We start from the raw sequence: 7,500 nt of genomic DNA, 5'->3' as shown, positions 1-7,500 counted from the left end.
CGGCCAGTCCTCTCTTCTCCTCTACACAGACCCCTCGGATGTCCAGTGGGTGTCTGAATGACCCAACCTATAGCTTCCGTCGTCAGAATTGTCGTATTCTTTGTCAACATTCACCTCTTCAGTATAAGAGCCCTCCGCTTGCAATATTTTGATGATGGTAACTGGGGTGAAACGCTGCTAACGTCGTCTCTTTCGCCGTTCGTATGGAGAGAGTTAAAGTGACGATGCTACTACTTCTACTACTACTGCTATTACTGTTACTGTTACTACTACTATTAATCCTCATCACCACAAACAACAGTGCTGACGTAGGGTTGGCCAGGCACATAGTGGGCTGGGAACGCCTGCGATGAAACAACATCATACAAAAGTACTTGATAATGCACAACAGCACATGATTACATAAGAGAACAACGACAACATGCCCCAACACAATAATACAAATTACAAACAGACCAAATATTGAACAGAGACAAAATACAACAGCTTCACTGAATTGTGTTATTTTTACAAAGCACCCAGTATAGCCATGTACTCGAGGTTTTTCCTGGTTCCAAAGGTGAAAACAAAGAACACAACAACAACAATGATGACAGCATCAACAACACATTTGGTTTCGTGCGACATAGACTGCTATGAACAGCATTTCTTCGACATGTTGCATTGGACGATTTGATATGCGGACAGAAAGATATGAACACTCACTCACACACACACACACACACACACACACACACACACACACACACACACACACACACACACACACACACACACACACACAAAACGAGCACGCGCGTGCGCATAGAATACGAATGAGGGTACATTTATCATATCATGCACTCTACAATGAAGTCCTTGTTTCTGATCTGACTGTTTTGATGTCTTTTGCTTTGCCTTGTACGACACAGTGTAGCTGAAAACAAAGGGTTAAGTCACATAGCGTTTTACAACCACCGGGCCCGTGAACACATATCCACCGTGTCTAGGGTTGGTAAGGCAGTGAACACATATCCACTGTGTCTAGGGTTGGTAAGGCAGTGAACACATCCACTGTGTGTAGGGTTGGTAAGGCAGTGAACAAATATCCACTGTGTCTAGGGTTGGTAAGGCAGTGAACACATGTGGAGTGATGGCCTAGAGGTAACGCGTCCGCCTAGGAAGTGAGAGAATCTGAGCGCGCTGGTTCGAATCACGGCTTAGCCGCTGATATTCCACCACTGACAAAAACAAGCCCGCTATTGAAACAAACGCTGGCACCTTCACTGACACAGTCATCATCATTCCCGATTTTTTTTTTTGCCTGAGGAACATGGCCAAGTAACTGGCGTCCTAGCTGTCCCCGGGGCAGCGCTGCTCCTACTCCTCTGAAGCTCCCTCACCCACAGCGTCATTGGCAAACACCAGGTGGGACAGGCCCAGCCTTGAGTAATCATCCACACCCACTTTAAACAGATCGTCTGGACTTGCAATACATACAGGCTTGGGGTGATGCTCAGGAGTCAGGCCAGGCGGCGACTTGGTGCGGCAGAATATCTTGCCTTCTGATGTCCACGCCCTTTCCACAGTGGGTAAACTCTTAACGTACCCCAACAGTGTAGCGCGCAGTGGAGTCAGGTCGTCGTTGACAAAGACAGAGCTGTATCCATCTTTACCCTGGAGGTTCTTCTTCAGCTTCATTACCTCCTGACTCTTCCACCTGGATACAAACTTGATGAGGACGGGCCTGGATCCATTCTTGGGCTTCCCAGCTCTGTGACAGGCAGCGATGTCATTGACCTCTACCTTGACCCCCGCATCTCTCAGGACAGTCATGGCCTTGGCTGCCACATCTGTCATCTGGATGTCAGCCATTCTGACTGACTCTCTCCTGGTGTATTGCTGTAGTCTGTCATCTGGATGTCAGCCATTCTGACTGACTCTCTTCTGGTGTATTGCTGTAGTCTGTCATCTGGATGTCAGCCATTCTGACTGACTCTCTCCTGGTGTATTGCTGTAGTCTGTCATCTGGATGTCAGCCATTCTGACTGACTCTCTCCTGGTGTATTGCTGTAGTCTGTCATCTGGATGTCAGCCATTCTGACTGACTTCTGGTGTATTGCTGTAGTCTGTCATCTGGATGTCAGCCATTCTGACTGACTCTCTCCTGGTGTATTGCTGTAGTCTGTCATCTGGATGTCAGCCATTCTGACTGACTCTCTCCTGGTGTATTGCTGTAGTCTGTCATCTGGATGTCAGCCATTCTGACTGACTCTCTCCTGGTGTATTGCTGTAGTCTGTCATCTGGATGTCAGCCATTCTGACTGACTCTCTCCTGGTGTATTGCTGTAGTCTGTCATCTGGATGTCAGCCATTCTGACTGACTCTCTCCTGGTGTATTGCTGTAGTCTGTCATCTGGATGTCAGCCATTCTGACTGACTCTCTCCTGGTGTATTGCTGTAGTCTGTCATCTGGATGTCAGCCATTCTGACTGACTCTCTCCTGGTGTATTGCTGTAGTCTGTCATCTGGATGTCAGCCATTCTGACTGACTCTCTCCTGGTGTATTGCTGTAGTCTGTCATCTGGATGTCAGCCATTCTGACTGACTCTCTCCTGGTGTATTGCTGTAGTCTGTCATCTGGATGTCAGCCATTCTGACTGACTCTCTCCTGGTGTATTGCTGTAGTCTGTCATCTGGATGTCAGCCATTCTGACTGACTCTCCTGGTGTATTGCTGTAGTCTGTCATCTGGATGTCAGCCATTCTGACTGACTCTCTTCTGGTGTATTGCTGTAGTCTGTCATCTGGATGTCAGCCATTCTGACTGACTCTCTCCTGGTGTATTGCTGTAGTCTGTCATTTTCATATGTCAGCCGACGTATACCAGCCACAAGTGTTCTGTCAGCAACAGGGGCCGACGTGGCTGGACTGATGTGCTCCCCCATCACGGCTAACACCCCCTTCATCACCTCGTCCACCGCAACAGCCACAGCAGTCACGAGAGCCGTGACGAGGGTAGGGACCATTTTTGAGAAAGCGTCTGTGTCAGCAGCAGCTTCACTGGTTCCCTCCTTCGGTTTAAGTTCCACCAGTGCCTCGTTCACCCGTAGAAGAATGGTCTGGTGTATACTTGAAGTGTCCACAATAGCCTCCTTCCCTGGCTGCCTGGACTTGGCCTTCTTTTGATGGCTCCTTCCATGCCGAAAACGGCGAATTAAACTGGTTTCTCCCTGTCTTCCTGTTCGGCAGTGCTGCTCGTGACTGCAGATGCACACGATTATAACAGAGTGGAAGAGAATGGAAACACCACTGCTGCACACCACACAAATCCACAAGACACATACCCCAACAGCCATACCCACAACAGCCATACCCACAACAGCCATACCCACAACAGCCATACCCATAACAGCCATACCCACAACAGCCATACCCACAACAGCCATACCCACAACAGCCATACCAACAACGGCCATACCCACAACAGCCATACCCACAACAGCCATACCAACAACGGCCATACCCACAACAGCCATACCCACAACAGCCATACCCACAACAGCCATACCCACAACAGCCATACCCACAACAGCCAATATCCCCAACAGCCATGCTTACAACAGCCATACCCACAACAGCCATACCCACAACAGCCAATATCCCCAACAGCCATGCTTACAACAGCTATACCCACAACAGCCATGCTTACAACAGCTATACCCACAACAGCCATACCCACAACAGCCAATATCCCCAACAGCCATGCTTACAACAGCTATACCCACAACAGCCATACCCACAACAGCCATACCCATAACAGCCATACCCGTAACAGCCATACCCATAACAGCCATACCCATAACAGCCATACCAACGACAGCCGCACAGCACAAAACCTGAACTCCCATCGGCGAACATGACTTGGTTTTCTTCTTTCTGCTAATTGTCCATTCTGCATCAGACATCCTCCATGTACATATCAGATGTGATTCAGTCATAGGAAACATGGTGGAGTCCCGTCTCAGAATTATGCAGATACGTCCGTACAACTATCAGTTGTACACACACTCTCTCTATTTGCCTGTCTCTCTGTCTGACTGTCTGTCTCTCTCTCTCTCTCACACACACTCTCTCTATTTGCCTGTCTCTCTGTCTGACTGTCTGTCTCTCCCTCTCTCTCTCTCTCACACTCTCACACTCTCTCTCTCACACACACAGACACGCACGCACCCCCACACATACATACAAACACACGATTCTGCACCCCCACACACTGCCACCACCGTTTCAGTTTCACTTTCTCAAGGACAACTCCATATACGCTACACCACACCACTAGGCACATGCCTGACAGCAGCTTAACCCAGTGGGCTTGTCAGGCCTTGAGTGCATGTTTGTATATTTGTGTGCCCATCAAAGTGGATTTCTTACCACAAATACACACACGCGCGCACGCGAGCCCGTACACACGCATACAAACATACACATATATACACACACATATACACAGGGACATGCATGCGCACTTTCACATACTCGCAAACACACACACACACAGACACACACACACACACACACACACACACACACACACACACACCAACACCACCACCACCACCACACCACACCACGCCTTATATTTCCAAGGAGACAGGCGTCACTCCGAGAAGTTAGGTCGTGGGCCATAACACTCACCTTGACTCGTGTGTTGGAGAGATCGTTCTCCTTCCTGACCGTTTTCAATCTGCCATTGATTACACAGCCTAAGTGCTTGGGGGTGGGGGTGGGGGCGAAGGGGAGGTGGGCGGGGGAAGGAGGGAGCGGGGGGGTGAGGGTGTTGGGTGGAAACTTTCTTTCCGGGCTGCCGGCATGCTGATGCAGTTGTTTTCCTTTGCTGCTGCCGACACGTACACCTGTCAGTGAAGGGCTGTCATGTCACTGAGATCTGTCAGGTCAGGATGTCAGTGAAGGGCTGTCATGTCACTGTCATGTCAGGATGTCAGTGAAGGGCTGTCATGTCACTGTCATGTCAGGATGTCAGTGAAGGGCTGTCATGTCACTGTCATGTCAGGATGTCAGTGAAGGCTTGTCATGTCACTGTCATGTCAGGATGTCAGTGAAGGGCTGTCATGTCTGTCATGTCAGGATGTCAGTGAAGGGCTGTACTTCCTCCCCTTGAAATTGTACTGCACACACACACACACACACACACACACACACACACACACACACACACACATTTGAATATGCCGTTTCGTCTTTATGCCCACTTGTGTTTAAAGAAGACTGGTGATAAAAAGGAAAAAAAAGCATTGGTGAGAAGTTTGAAAGATAAGAGAGAGAGAGAGAGAGAGAGAGAGAGAGAGAGAGAGAGAGAGAGAGAGAGCGAGCGAGCGTACGTACGCACGCGCGCGTGTGTATGTGTTTGTGTGTGTGTGCACGCGCACGAGAGAGAGAGAGAGAGAGGAAGCTATTCTCCTCCATATTTGGAAGCTCATTTGAAAGGAAATTTGACATTTTTGACAAGTCCTTAGTTACGGATGAGCTCACAGCGAGATAAAGCTGAAGCAATGCACGACTGCATGAGAACCCTTTATCCTCCCCCCTCTCTCTTTCCCTCTCTCCCTGTCTCTCTTTCTCTCTCTCCCTGTCTCTCTTTCTCTTTCTCCCTCTCTCTCTCTCATTGCTGTATCTCTCGTTTAACGCTCTCTTTCTCTGTCTCCATCATCTCTCTCTCTCTCTCTCTCTCTCTCTCTCTCTCTGTGTCTCTCTCTCTCTTGAAACTTACAAGAATGAATGAAAACAGGCATCCGTTCAAAGCTTATTGGATGTTGTATTCTTTAGATAATAATGGAGAAAAAAGAAAAAAAGAAAAAGAAAAAAAGGGCAACGTGTGTTCGACAGTGCTTAAATTGTTATGGTTATTCTTTTGTGTGGGATAATCAGGGTGTTGAGGATATTGTATGTTTTATGGAGTGTTTTAGGCAGCGAATAGTTGATTGTAGGTGGCAAGACTGGCATGACCATAATTATGGAAACTAGCGATAGATTTGCGCAGTTTAGAATCTTCGAAACATCGCAGGGGACTGAACTATAATATTGGGATGGAAATAAGGAAGGAAGGAATTTTTGTTTAATGTCCCGTCACACATATCGGTGATTGAAGACATTTTGTAAAAGTATTTATGAATACATCTGAGTATTATCGGTTAGAAGGGGTGGGAGATGTGGATGAATGGAGGGTTTGGGGAAACTGGGCAAATGAGGGTAAAAATGTGGGTGAAATTTGAAAGAAAAACAAAACAAAACAAACAAACAAACAAACAAAAAAAACCCCCTCTAAATACAGTTACAGGAAATTACTTAAAGGACTTCGTAAAAGAGAAGTCGTTAAACCGACAAGCGAAACAACTGATAATGAATGCAAAAAGTCAAAAACATCAACGTTCTCAGTCACTTGTGAAGACACACTTTCGTGTACAAAAGGCTTCATCAAGCTACAGTGAAAAATTATATGCTCAATTGTCAGGTTATTAAAGCATATACACTTGACATTAGAACATGGAAATAAACAGATATGTAAAAAGTGCACTGACAAAATTTAGATTCGGTGTTTCTGATATTGCTGTTCACAGTTTCAGATACTGTAGTTGGAGTGAATATGTATATACTTGTCGATTGTGCAACCTTGGTAGGGAAGATGAATTGCATTTTTTTGTTATGTTGCCCTGCTTTGAGTGACCTCAGACAAAGATTAATTCAACCTGAATATTATAAAGATCCCTGTGCTTTCATATCTAATTTGCTCATGTCAAAACATGAGCTTACTCAACAAAACTTGGCCATATACTTACATGAAGCATTGAAGAGACTGGGAACAGTTATTTTGTGAATGTTGCTGAGTATTGTATTAGCTACTTTTGGTTGATTTGTGATGTTGCTTTATCGTGTCAAGTCATTTTCTTTATTTATTTTCATGTATGACCCCCTTCAGTAAGGGGCTTTGGCCTTAATCTGAATAAAAGATCGTTATTGTTATCGTTATCGTTATCGTTATCGTTATCTCTCTCTCTCTCTCTCTCTCTCTCACCGCTCTCTCCCTGTCTCTGTCTCAGTCTGTTTCTGTCTCTGCCCGAATTTGTATTTCTATTTCTCTTTTTTGTCACAATAGATTTCTCCGTTTGAAATTCGGGCTGCTCTCACTGGGGAGAGCGCGTCGCTACACTGACAGCGCTACCCTTTTCTTTGTATTTTTTTTGGCTGCAATTTTATTTGGTTTCCTGTCGAAGTGGATGTTCCTACATAATTTTGCCAGGAACAACACTTTCGTTGCCGTGGGTTATTTTACGTGCGCTGAATGCATGCTGCACACGGGACCTCGGCTTATCGTCTCATCCGAATGACTAACGTCCACATCATTACTCAAGGTCTAGTGGAGGGGGAGAAAAATACTGGCGACTGCCTCTTTCTGTCTGTCTGTATGTCTGTCTGTCTCAAGATACTGTAAGTGGCGGAAAAC

At 46.4% G+C, this 7,500-nt stretch overlaps 1 protein-coding gene across 1 annotated transcript in view; it reads left to right on the top strand.

The window, feature by feature from the left end:
* The window catches only part of LOC143298092 (neuromedin U receptor homolog nmur-2-like), a 371,228-nt gene that overhangs the window by 1,128 nt on the left and 362,600 nt on the right, over positions 1 to 7,500 (top strand). The gene's annotated exons all lie outside the window — the stretch shown is intronic.

Source organism: Babylonia areolata, chromosome 23 (assembly GCF_041734735.1).
Source record: "Babylonia areolata isolate BAREFJ2019XMU chromosome 23, ASM4173473v1, whole genome shotgun sequence".
Taxonomy (NCBI): domain Eukaryota; kingdom Metazoa; phylum Mollusca; class Gastropoda; order Neogastropoda; family Buccinidae; genus Babylonia; species Babylonia areolata.
Note: the sequence above shows the minus strand (reverse complement) of the source record. Positions and strands in the feature narration are given on the sequence as shown.